Source organism: Protopterus annectens, chromosome 7.part1 (assembly GCF_019279795.1).
Source record: "Protopterus annectens isolate FY-2018-M chromosome 7.part1, PAN1.0, whole genome shotgun sequence".
NCBI classification, from domain to species: domain Eukaryota; kingdom Metazoa; phylum Chordata; order Ceratodontiformes; family Protopteridae; genus Protopterus; species Protopterus annectens.
This window is the reverse complement of record NC_056740.1, coordinates 282,642,401-282,655,976: the sequence shown is the minus strand read 5'-3', so window position 1 is coordinate 282,655,976 and position 13,576 is coordinate 282,642,401. Positions and strand designations below refer to the sequence as shown.

At 46.7% G+C, this 13,576-nt stretch overlaps 1 long non-coding RNA gene across 1 annotated transcript; it reads right to left on the bottom strand.

The window, feature by feature from the left end:
* Positions 1-966: 966 nt before the first annotated feature.
* Positions 967-8,008, bottom strand: LOC122807537. Its single transcript, XR_006365695.1, has 3 exons — positions 7,954-8,008; positions 5,024-5,026; positions 967-1,023 (listed from the first exon to the last, which is right to left on the bottom strand). It is a non-coding gene; the product is annotated as an uncharacterized LOC122807537 (long non-coding RNA).
* Between the last annotated feature and the right edge of the window lie 5,568 nt (positions 8,009-13,576).

The window sequence follows — 13,576 nt, the reverse complement described above, 5'->3', positions numbered from 1 at the left end:
ATTGGCCCCCGGGCCTCCTATATGCCTTCCCGCCAATTCCCCTAATTCCCAAATTTATACAGAAAGCCAAAGGTCTGGGAAGGACTGTGATTTTGATAGCCCCATCTTGGCCTCATCAGATTTGGTTCCCCTTCCTACAGAAGTATCGATTGGAAGAACCATGGATCCTGGACCCAGTGCCAGATCTTTTGACTCATTCGTCGGGAGTTCTTCATCCCTCCCTCATCTCCCTAAAACTGACAGCTTGGCTGCTCCAATTCTCATATTAGCCAGGTCTCAAGATTTGTCTCCCGCGGTCCAACATATTATAGTTTCCTCTCATAAACTGTCTACCAGGAAGTTATATAATAGCAAATGGAAACGATTTGTTCACTGGGCTTCTCATCATGATATTGACCCTTATGTGGCACCTATTCATACCATCTTAGAGTTCTTGTCTTCTTTGTTCCATGATGGTGCAGCTGCTGCCACCATAAGAGTTCAGTTGGCTGCTATTTCCAATTTTCATGTAGGATTTAACGGTTCTAACATCATGTCCCATAGACTATGTAAGGCCTTTTTCAAAGGGACCCACCATCTCAGACCACTTATCAGACACCCTGTCTCTCCCTGGAATTTCCCAATTGATGCTCGCCCCCTTCGAACCTGCCTTATCCTGTCACTTGAAGTTTCTGTCTTGGAAAACTATATTTCTGGTAGCCATTACATCCGCATGTAGGGTCTCTGAACTTCAAGCCTTATCCTCCAAGCCCCCATATTTGATTTTTCACCCTGATAGGGTGTCTCTCAGGACAAACCCTACCTTTCTTCCCAAGGTTTGTTCAGAAACTAACTTAAATCAGTCCATTGAGCTCCCAACCTTCTTTAGACACCATACCAACAGACTGCAATATATGTTACACAAGCTTGATGTACACAGACAATTGAGATTCTACCTGGATAGAACTAAAGACTTCAGACAATTGGATCAACTCTTTGTCTCTTACGCAGAGAATAAGAAAGGTTCTGCAGTATCAAAAATCACTATCCAAGTGGCTTTCTGACTGCATTAAATTCATTTATTCCTCCACTAACCAGCCATTACTGACTAACGTCAAAGCCCATTCTACCCGGGCTGTTCCTACGTCATTAGCTCATGCAGCTCATTTGCCCTTGGATACCATCTGTGCAGCTGCCACGTGGTTAAAACCTCACACGTTTATCACTCATTACAAAGTGGACAGGACCTCCTGGGACAGGGCTTCCTTTGGTTCCACTGTGCTCAGGAATGTTGTCCCATGAGCCACCCAGGATTAGGGTGCTTGGGACGCTACCCACTTGTAAGAACAAAATGGCGAGATAGAACAACTTCACATAAAGAAGTTATGTCCTTACCATAACGTTCCATGTGAGTTGTTCATCTCGCTTTTTCTTACATTCCCGCCCACCTTCCCCCTCCTGTTGAGAAAGATGGTTGCCTTGGTGGATTGGTCGAGTTTTGTCAGCCTGTCTTCTTGGACAGACTATTTTTCTTCCTTCTACAAACCTATAGCTACCTAGATAGGTAGGCACTATAGTTCTTTTCTTCTTGTAGGCTGTCTTTGGTTGCAGCGTACTAGATCTGGGGATTTACAGTAGAGCATCATGGGATATACAGTAGGTCTCAAGCTTCTCTGAGAGTTTGAGCTTGAAAAGCGGCTGACTCAGAGCTGAGGGATCGGCTCCGAACCCACATGTAAGAACAAAAAGGCGAGATGAACCACTCACATGGAAAGTTATGGTAAGGACATAACTTCTTTTTTTCACCTGTGCGCCTGTGATTTTTGGGACGATACACTTTTCCGGTATTGTTGTGGGCCGTTTTGGAGGTGAGAGGGGGTGAAGTTTGCACTGACTCTATCTGCCAACATGTTGGCAATATCAGTAGGTTCAGTATATTTTGTGCTATTTTGCACTAGTTCAGTGCATATCTGCGAGTTGCCACTTAGATTCTTAACACAGCTAAAGAAGGCTTTGTGGTTATCTTTTGAATCCTTGGCTATTTTTCTTTCGAAGTTAGCCTTTGATGATTTCATGAGGGACCTTAGTTTCTTACTGATACTGATCAGGGATGTCTTTCCTTCTTCGGATTTGCTTTTTTTCTGAACTAGTTCCCTCCTTTTATTGTATAGCCTGCTTATTGCAGGGCTCCACCAAACTGGTTTCCTTCTCTTAGAGAAGTGAGTCTTGGTTTTGCTAGGGATGGCACGATACATGCGTCCTTGTAGGTGCTCATAGAGTGCATTTTTAAAGGTTTCTGCACCTTGGTCAGCATTATCCTTTAGCGTGGGGGCTGTGAAACTTACCACCTCTGTCTTACGTAAGGTGAAGTTTGCTTTAGAAAAGTTTTTTACTGTGGTTTCCTTAGTTGGGGGTGGTGGTGGGATGTGGACATCCAGAGTGATTAGTTTATGGTCTGATCTAACCAGTGACAGATTGACCTCCAGTGTGGAACACCTGTCACCCATGTTGGTGATGACCAGGTCCAATATGTTTTCACCTCTGGTAGGGGAGTTTACCAGATGATCCAGGGCGTTTGAGTTGATGAATTCCAGGAAGCGCTGGGCCTGGGAGTTTGTACTCGAGTAGTTTTCCCAGTGAATGGTAGGGTAATTGAAATTGCCCAATATCAGGGTGTTCGGTAGGACCTTCATGTTTTCCAGTGTCTCCAGAAAGGTGGAGTGATGGTCCTGGGTCATGGAGGGTGATCTGTAGCAGGCCACAATTTGCATTGCAGATTTGACCGATGTTAGTTGCACATGGATGATCTCAGAGGTATCATGCTGCGCCACTAACCTGGAGGTGTAGGTATCCTTGATGAATATGGATACACCCCCTCCTTTTGTGTTTTGGTCCGTGTTCTGTGGCCGAAACGTGGTATGAGTTGTAGCCCGTTAGTGCTGGGGTGCTCTCTGGAGCCTTGGACCAGGTTTCAGTTACTGCACAGATGTCGACGTTCTCCATACTGAGGAGTGCTTCGAGCACGTGCATTTTGAGATTTAAACTCTTGGTGTTGAGTAGCATAACCCTCAGTTTTTTGTTAATTGTGCTGTTTAAGGAGGTGGGTTTGACTTTTGAGCCTTGCCTAAAAAGGCACTATGGGGGCAGCAAGAGCCTTGGCCAGTATTTGAAAGCCTAGGGGTGACAGGTGCAAGCTGTCTCTTGCGAAGCAATGCAGCTTATCGACCATGTCGTCCCAGGCTGACAGACATTGGATCCCTTTTGAATGATACCAGAAGCTTAGCCAATTGTTGAAACTGATAATTTTTTTCTGTATACTGAGGTATCATTCTTGGTGAGGGCAGAATGCTACTCAGGGTCAGAGTCATACCAGCCTGGGCTACATGATCAGAGAGCTCTTCCATGTCTCTTTTCATGTAGTCCAGGGAGGTACGTCTCAGGTCATTCACACCAACGTGAACAATGACAGAGTCATATTTGTACTTGTTCTGGAGTGAGCTGAGTGCTTGTGTTATGTGGCAGATTCTGGCTCCCGACAGGCAGCTAACAGTAACCTTCTGCTTGTCCAGCCTAGTGAGTGGGATGTCAGTGTGCCAGACTATAGAGTCACCTATTACTAGTGTGTTAGGTATGTTATTTCGCCTTAAGGGCTGTGATTGTGCGGCACACTGATTTTGTGTTTTATGTGTTGTCTGGTTTGTGAAGGGAGGTGCAGGTTGTTTGGGTGTCTGCTTTGGAGGTCTCTGATGCTTTTACAGGTTTTTATTTAAAGACTCCGAGTATGATTTTGTGTATTTATGTGTATTTTTTGCCTTGCTGTTTTAGTAGGTCTGTGTGCGGCTGGAGGTGTGGTACAGGTGTTAACCTTCTCCTCTTGACTGTCTGTTCCAGTCTTGGGTGGAGACAGCTTAGATTCCAGTTTGGCAGGTGTCGCACTTAAGGGGAAGCAGATGATGAAATTTAGTGTTTCCCCATCAGACGTCTAAGGATTCTCAGAAGAAATTATGGGATTTTACACAGGGCCTTTTCAAAGTATGTCCTTAAAGCCTCCTTCATTTTTCTTGCTGCTGCTACTGCTCCCCCTTCATCTCACTCTACAATTAAAAGGCAAAGAGGGAATTCTGAAGAGGAGGAAGATTCTGAATTGGATAAGGATGATTTTTTGCCTAGTCTTCCCAAATTGATTTCCCACTGTTTTATGCCTCTAATGATGATGATACCTTGTCACTTACCTTGTTACTTGTCACCCCTCTGGAGGAACTGTAGATATGGAAAAATGGTGTATACGTCTGCCACAGTATCTTTTAGGGTTATCATTTGCCAAACCTGCATGATCAGATACCTTTGGTCTATTCTGGATAACTTCAGTAATGTCCTCTCAGATTTAGAGGACTTAGATACGAAATCTTCCACATTATCTGTCTTAACTGCTTCTCAGGTTGCTAGATATTCTATTAAGTGCAACTATGATGCTGCTGATACTTCCTTCTAAGTAGCTGATAATGGGTCTGTTCATCATAAAGTCTCATGAGTTAGACGGCACCCTTTACCTGAGGATATGAAAGCTAAGATCTGATGTTGTCAATTTTCATTCATTCCTCAACAGTTCGGTCTGGATCTGACCCTCAGATCCAAATCGGCCATTATTTTAACTCACATTTGGATGTGGTCGCCTTAAGCTGTTGAGCATTTAACATTTGAGATAAATGTAATTCTACTTTTTTGATCTCTTTAACTCTCTCTTTACAAATCCTCCCTTTTTACACTTTTTTCTATAGTCTAGTTTACTCTAGTTGGTATTTCCTTTTTCTTCCTTACACTTTTCTAAGTGTAGTCAAAACTACCATTGTTGATAATATTTATAACGTTCTATATTCCTACCTATCATAGTTAAGAAAAAAAACTTTCTTCTAGATTTGTTTTATTTAATTTTTTTTTACAATGTCTGAAAACGGCTCTTCTGGCTTTAAGAATGCCAGAAATGTGGGCACAAGTTGCCTTTATCAGACGCTCATGTTTTATGAGTCTGCTGTTTGGGCCAGACCATCTTCAGATAGACTGTTCTATTTGCAAAGCATTTAATCTATGAGCAGTGGTGGATAGGAAGAACAAGTTAATATTGAAAGGATTACTTCTGTCATCTTTTTCAGAAGCTATTTCTGGGGCTCAGTACCTCAAACCCAAGACAAAGGAGCCTTCATCTAAGTCTTTGAGGCCTTCAGGGCCCTCAGCTACATCTTTGGAGCCTACCACGGAACCACCAAAGATAAAGCATAGGTCGGATAAGAAAATTGCTCTTACCCAGCCGACGTCAGAGAGAACAAAGGATCTGAAGTAGGATATTCATTTGTCTGCAACCTGTGGGTTATGGATCCGATATCGGATCCGAACCGGCATAGTTTCCAGCTATGGATCCAAGCTCTCAGCTCCTCCCCTCACCCATAATGCCCTGCTCTACCCTCATGACCTCAGATCTTGTTTGCCGCGCTGGTAACTGGATGTGGTGTCTTTAGCTCTCAGCTAAGTGGTATTTTTCTTGTTAAAAATAGAAAATTTTTGCTTTCTTTAAACTTTTTGTGTGAAAGTTGTAGGTTCCCTTTGTGTATTGACTGTTTTTAGTTTAATTTTAATTTACAGTAGTATTTTTATTCCCTCCCCTCGCTGGTACGTAGAGTGTGTGTGAGGCCTGTGTGCTTGTTTTAGTTTTTGTTAAGTTACTTCTGTAACTTTTGGGGAAGTTTTGACTATGGCTGACCAGCCTAAGTCATTCTTTTCTAAATGCTCCGAGTGTGGCCATAAGCTCTCACCCGCTGATGGGCACACTCGGTGTGTTATGTCTTGGGGTTGAGCACCTCACATCTGGCTGTTCCATTTGTGCAGGGTTCAACCCCAGGGCACTGAGGGAGCGGAGGTCCAAGCTGGTCCTGGCGGGTCTTTTACCGCCGGACTCGGCTCCGACCCCCGCTCCTTCGGGGGCTCCTGCGGCTGCAGCTGTTCCCCCTGTAGCACCCCCTCCTGCTCCTGGGACTCAAACTCCCGCTTCAGGACAGGAGAGGGATGCTAAGAAGGACCGGAGGGAGAAGCACCACAAGCGGGCCGAGACCTCTGTTTCGCCCCGCCTGCCGGCTTCTCCCCCGGCTTCCTTGTTGGAGCGGTCTCCTCCTTCTCGGCTCCGGTCACCTGTGTGCTTCTCACCGGGTCCTGAGGAGGAGGAGACCCGATCTCCGGCGAGGCTATCGAGGAGGCATTCCAGGCCTACCTCGGTAGCCTCGCCGAGATCTACCCATAGCCTTTCGGATGCTGATCTGGACCGGATGATGCGAAGGTTCATCCAGGCCCAGATGCAGATGGGAGTGCTTGCTCCTCCGGGGAGCTCAACACCCTTTTCAAGCCTATCGCTCCTTCTCCCACCCGCTTCCGGGTTCGGAGCAGCTGGAGCCAGCAGCTTCGAGCCGGGGAGGTCGGATCCGATAGTACTGGTACTGGATCCGACCATGCCCTCGAGTGCCGGACCCGATCTCGGAGCCTGGATCCGAGCCGATCCGGGGATCAGTGCTCCTTCGGCGCCGTCTGTGTCGGAGCGCACTGTCCTTCGGATCCGAGTGCTTGCGCCGCCCGATCCACTCTTCGGATCCGAGGGGGAGCCGATTGTCGGATCCTTTGGTCGAGTCGGCTACCCTTCGGCTTTGGATGTAGTGGAGAGGGCTCTGTTGAGGGTCTCCGGACCCCGGCACTTGCTTCGCCCGCCCCGCCTCTGCACTGGGCCAGGCTTCCACCATCCGGCCCCTGGGACAGCCCGTTTCTGTGCCCCAAGTTGCTCCTATGGAGCAAATGGCTGCTTGCGAGGACTCCTCTGACAGCCCCCCAGAGGAGGCTCCTCGCAAGCATACGTGCAAAAGGAGGCACATAGACTCCCCTGAGTCTCTCACTGAAGACACGGACTTGGAGGAAGGGGAAGGCTCCCCACGGTCACCCCCCGAGGATGTCTCCTTCGGAGACATCATGGAAATGCTCCGTATCAGGGGGGGGTGGTCTGCCCCCAAGTCTTCCTCGGACGAGTCCGTGTTCTTGGAGGCATTCGAAACGGGCCCGTCTACCTCTTGGGTGTCCCCCCCTGCCGACCCCCTGGTGGACCTTATTACCACCAGGGCGTGGAAGGAACCGGACACCGTGGAGCCAATTCCCAAAAGACCTGACAAAATCCTTAGCCCGCCTTCTGACAGGACCCATTGGAGTAAGGGGCCTCCTGTAGATGCCATGTTGATGGCGGCGGCCACAAAGAGGGAACTGGCTCAGGAGAGTCCCTCAGTCCACCCACCGAGCAAGGAGTCTCGGATGATGGACCGCTTGGGAAGCGGATGTTCAGTTCGGCGACCTTTCGGTGAGGGCGCTGAACTATTTGGCACACGTTATTCGGATGCAGCGAGACCTTATTAAGGAGTACGCTGCATCCCCCCCTGAGTCCATTTCGGAGGAGGACAGAGCTCTGCACTCCACCAAAATGGCCACTCTAAGGTCAGTCACAAATACTTCTGCGGCTACTCTCCCATGCTACGGAGGGCGCCGCTAGAGCTGGGGACAGGACTGGTCGCTAGGCGCCAGGCCTGGCTCCGCCACTGCATTTCTGAGCCCTTCAAGGCGTGCTTTAACGCCTTTGATGGTCCTGCTCTGTTCGGCAAGGCCGTTCCCGAGACGTTGACCCAGAGCGAGAAGGACGGGAAGACGCTGTCTGCCGTCCGAATCCGCTTCTCTGCACCCCAGAGGCCCTATTCTAGGAACCAAAAGGGTCAGAAGAAGATGTGGTTCCGGAAGTCGCAGCAGTCCCAGCCTGCTCCGGACAACCAGTCCTTCCGTGGCAGAGGAGGACAAGGAGGACGCCGCCCTAGAGGCAGAGGGGCTCCCAGAAACTTCGGGTCCAGGGAACCTTTCTCTGAACGGCCGCAGCAGCAGGGGTTCTGCAGTATCAAAAATCACTATCCAAGTGGCTTTCTGACTGCATTAAATTCATTTATTCCTCCACTAACCAGCCATTACTGACTAACGCCAAAAGCCCATTCTACCCGGCTGTTCCTACGTCATTAGCTCATGCAGCTCATTTGCCCTTGGATACCATCTGTGCAGCTGCCACGTGGTTAAAACCTCACACGTTTATCACTCATTACAAAGTGGACAGGACCTCCAGGGACAGGGCTTCCTTTGGTTCCACTGTGCTCAGGAATGTTGTCCCATGAGCCACCCAGGATTAGGGTGCTTGGGACGCTACCCACTTGTAAGAACAAAATGAGATAGGAACAACTTCACATAAAGAAGTTATGTCCTTACCATAACGTTCCATGTGAGTTGTTCATCTCGCCTTTTTGTTCTTACATTCCCGCCCACCTTCCCCCTCCTGTTGAGAAAGATGGTTGCCTTGGTGGATTGGTCGAGTTTTGTCAGCCTGTCTTCTTGGACAGACTATTTTTCTTCCTTCTACAAACCTATAGCTACCTAGATAGGTAGGCACTATAGTTCTTTTCTTCTTGTAGGCTGTCTTTGGTTGCAGCGTACTAGATCTGGGGATTTACAGTAGAGCATCATGGGATATACAGTAGGTCTCAAGCTTCTCTGAGAGTTTGAGCTTGAAAAGCGGCTGACTCAGAGCTGAGGGATCGGCTCCGAACCCACATGTAAGAACAAAAAGGCGAGATGAACCACTCACATGGAAAGTTATGGTAAGGACATAACTTCTTTTTTTCACCTGTGCGCCTGTGATTTTTGGGACGATACACTTTTCCGGTATTGTTGTGGGCCGTTTTGGAGGTGAGAGGGGGTGAAGTTTGCACTGACTCTATCTGCCAACATGTTGGCAATATCAGTAGGTTCAGTATATTTTGTGCTATTTTGCACTAGTTCAGTGCATATCTGCGAAGTTGCCACTTAGATTCTTAACACAGCTAAAGAAGGCTTTGTGGTTATCTTTTGAATCCTTGGCTATTTTTCTTTCGAAGTTAGCCTTTGATGATTTCATGAGGGACCTTAGTTTCTTACTGATACTGATCAGGGATGTCTTTCCTTCTTCGATTTGCTTTTTCTGAACTAGTTCCTCCTTTTATTGTATAGCCTGCTTATTGCAGGGCTCCACCAAACTGGTTTCCTTCTCTTAGAGAAGTGAGTCTTGGTTTTGCTAGGGATGGCACGATACATGCGTCCTTGTAGGTGCTCATAGAGTGCATTTTAAAGGTTTCTGCACCTTGGTCAGCATTATCCTTTAGCGTGGGGGCTGTGAAACTTACCACCTCTGTCTTACGTAAGGTGAAGTTTGCTTTAGAAAAGTTTTTACTGTGGTTTCCTTAGTTGGGGTGGTGGTGGGATGTGGACATCCAGAGTGATTAGTTTATGGTCTGATCTAACCAGTGACAGATTGACCTCCAGTGTGGAACACCTGTCACCCATGTTGGTGATGACCAGGTCCAATATGTTTTCACCTCTGGTAGGAGTTTACCAGATGATCCAGGGCGTTTGAGTTGATGAATTCCAGGAAGCGCTGGGCCTGGGAGTTTGTACTGAGTAGTTTTCCCAGTGAATGGTAGGGTAATTGAAATTGCCCAATATCAGGGTGTTCGGTAGGACCTTCATGTTTTCCAGTGTCTCCAGAAAGGTGGAGTGATGGTCCTGGGTCATGGAGGGTGATCTGTAGCAGGCCACAATTTGCATTGCAGATTTGCCCGATGTTAGTTGCACATGGATGATCTCAGAGGTATCATGCTGCGCCACTAACCTGGAGGTGTAGGTATCCTTGATGAATATGGATACACCCCCTCCTTTTGTGTTTTGGTCCGTGTTCTGTGGCCGAAACGTGGTATGAGTTGTAGCCCGTTAGTGCTGGGGTGCTCTCTGGAGCCTTGAACCAGGTTTCAGTTACTGCACAGATGTCGACGTTCCCCATACTGAGGAGTGCTTCGAGCACGTGCATTTTGAGATTTAAACTCTTGGTGTTGAGTAGCATAACCCTCAGTTTTTTGTTAATTGTGCTGTTTAAGGAGGTGGGTTTGACTTTTGAGCCTTGCCTAAAAAGGCACTATGGGGGCAGCAAGAGCCTTGGCCAGTATTTGAAAGCCTAGGGGTGACAGGTGCAAGCTGTCTCTTGCGAAGCAATGCAGCTTATCGACCATGTCGTCCCAGGCTGACAGACATTGGATCCCTTTTGAATGATACCAGAAGCTTAGCCAATTGTTGAAACTGATAATTTTTTTCTGTATACTGAGGTATCATTCTTGGTGAGGGCAGAATGCTACTCAGGGTCAGAGTCATACCAGCCTGGGCTACATGATCAGAGAGCTCTTCCATGTCTCTTTTCATGTAGTCCAGGGAGGTACGTCTCAGGTCATTCACACCAACGTGAACAATGACAGAGTCATATTTGTACTTGTTCTGGAGTGAGCTGAGTGCTTGTGTTATGTGGCAGATTCTGGCTCCCGACAGGCAGCTAACAGTAACCTTCTGCTTGTCCAGCCTAGTGAGTGGGATGTCAGTGTGCCTGACTATAGAGTCACCTATTACTAGTGTGTTAGGTATGTTATTTCGCCTTAAGGGCTGTGATTGTGCGGCACACTGATTTTGTGTTTTATGTGTTGTCTGGTTTGTGAAGGGAGGTGCAGGTTGTTTGGGTGTCTGCTTTGGAGGTCTCTGATGCTTTTACAGGTTTCTATTTACCGACTCCGAGCATGATTTTGTGTATTTATGTGTATTTTTTGCCTTGCTGTTTTAGTAGGTCTGTGTGCGGCTGGAGGTGTGGTACAGGTGTTAACCTTCTCCTCTTGACTGTCTGTTCCAGTCTTGGGTGGAGACAGCTTAGATTCCAGTTTGGCAGGTGTCGCACTTAAGGGGAAGCAGATGATGAAATTTAGTGTTCCCCATCAGACGTCTAAGGATTCTCAGAAGAAATTATGGGATTTTACACAGGGCCTTTTCAAAGTATGTCCTTAAAGCCTCCTTCATTTTTCTTGCTGCTGCTACTGCTCCCCCTTCATCTCACTCTACAATTAAAAGGCAAAGAGGGAATTCTGAAGAGGAGGAAGATTCTGAATTGGATAATGATGATTTTTTGCCTAGTCTTCCCAAATTGATTTCCCACTGTTTTATGCCTCTAATGATGATGATACCTTGTCACTTACCTTGTTACTTGTCACCCCTCTGGAGGAACTGTAGATATGGAAAAATGGTGTATACGTCTGCCACAGTATCTTTTAGGGTTATCATTTGCCAAACCTGCATGATCAGATACCTTTGGTCTATTCTGGATAACTTCAGTAATGTCCTCTCAGATTTAGAGGACTTAGATACGAAATCTTCCACATTATCTGTCTTAACTGCTTCTCAGGTTGCTAGATATTCTATTAAGTGCAACTATGATGCTGCTGATACTTCCTTCTAAGTAGCTGATAATGGGTCTGTTCATCATAAAGTCTCATGAGTTAGACGGCACCCTTTACCTGAGGATATGAAAGCTAAGATCTGATGTTGTCAATTTTCATTCATTCCTCAACAGTTCGGTCTGGATCTGACCCTCAGATCCAAATCGGCCATTATTTTAACTCACATTTGGATGTGGTCGCCTTAAGCTGTTGAGCATTTAACATTTGAGATAAATGTAATTCTACTTTTTTGATCTCTTTAACTCTCTCTTTACAAATCCTCCCTTTTTACACTTTTTCTATAGTCTAGTTTACTCTAGTTGGTATTTCCTTTTCTTCCTTACACTTTTCTAAGTGTAGTCAAAACTACCATTGTTGATAATATTTATAACGTTCTATATTCCTACCTATCATAGTTAAGAAAAAAAACTTTCTTCTAGATTTGTTTTATTTAATTTTTTTTTACAATGTCTGAAAACGGCTCTTCTGGCTTTAAGAATGCCAGAAATGTGGGCACAAGTTGCCTTTATCAGACGCTCATGTTTTATGAGTCTGCTGTTTGGGCCAGACCATCTTCAGATAGACTGTTCTATTTGCAAAGCATTTAATCTATGAGCAGTGGTGGATAGGAAGAACAAGTTAATATTGAAAGGATTACTTCTGTCATCTTTTTCAGAAGCTATTTCTGGGGCTCAGTACCTCAAACCCAAGACAAAGGAGCCTTCATCTAAGTCTTTGAGGCCTTCAGGGCCCTCAGCTACATCTTTGGAGCCTACCACGGAACCACCAAAGATAAAGCATAGGTCGGATAAGAAAATTGCTCTTACCCAGCCGACGTCAGAGAGAACAAAGGTTTCCTTGGATCTGAGGCCTTTGTCTAGGACAAGGTATTCCCCTTCTTTAGATCCAGTAACCTCTACAGTACCTTCCCCTTTCCTTGAATCATGGCAGCACTCTAGGTCTCCATCAGTGGCTTCCTCTTGTTTTTCCAGAAGTCTGACTGAGGCTGATGTGGACAGAATGATGAGGAAATTTTTCTCGGCACAGATACAGATGGGTGTTCTTCCAGCTCCTACCCCTACAGGTCAGGAAACTCGTGTTTTTACTACTCCAACAATATCAGCTCTTTCTCTGATCCGAATTGTCATTTCAGAGCTCCTGGATCCGAGCCTTCAGTCTGGTTTAGATCCAAAAATGAAGGTGTCTTTGAGTACACCAGCTTCGACGTTTTCAGAGCCGGGTGACTCAGAGTTGAAGCGTCGCTGTCAGATCTGAGGCATTGGAGTTGACTCCAATGTTTTCAGAGCAGTCTCTTCCCCTTACAGCCTCAGCATTGGACAGCTCAGCTCTGACCTCTGCCTCGGATGGACTGCCTTTGGGGCAGGGGGAACCAATGGAGTGGAAGCATGGCGTCTTGGCTGCATTACCTTCCTTCTCCCCAGAGCTCTCTGCCTTTGAGGTGGTGAAAAGAGTGTTATCTGCTCCAACAGGATGGAAGGATCCTGCCCCCTTGGATCTTCCCTTTGAATCCTGTGTGTCTCTGTGCTTTGAACCCCATCATTCTACACCACAGGGACAGCCAACCCAAAGTCACCAGGTTACCCAGCAAGGTATATCTATCTCTTTCGACACTTCTCCAGATCACCCCGCTGAGGAAGTCCCTAGGAAGAGGAGGTGCAAGAGGAGGCACTTAGACTCCCTTCAGGAGTCAATCACAGAAGATACTGATTTCGATGAAGGGGAAGGGTCCCCAAGATCACCACCCAAAGACATCTTGTTTGGTGACATCCTTGAAATCCTTAAGCAAAGGGGTGGTTGGTCTTCTGATAATCCTTCTTCAGAGGAATTGGCATTCCTGAAGTACTTTGGAGCTGGCCCATCTAACTCCTGAGTAACTCTGCCCACTGATGAGCTCATTGACTTGATCTCTAGGTGGGCATGGAAGAAGCCTGGCATAGTTGAGACAATCCCCAAAAGACCAGATTGAATTCTGGTACCACACGTAGGAAGGAAATTTTGGAGCAAGGGATGTCTGTAGATGCTATGGTCATGGTGGTGGCCACCAAGATGGAAATTACTGAACAAAGTTCTTCTGTCCATCCCCCTAACAGGGAATCGAGGGGCTTGGCCAGATTTGGGAAGCGTATTTTTGCTTGAGCAACTTTTTCCCTCAGGTTGCTGAACTACCTGGCACACTTTATGAG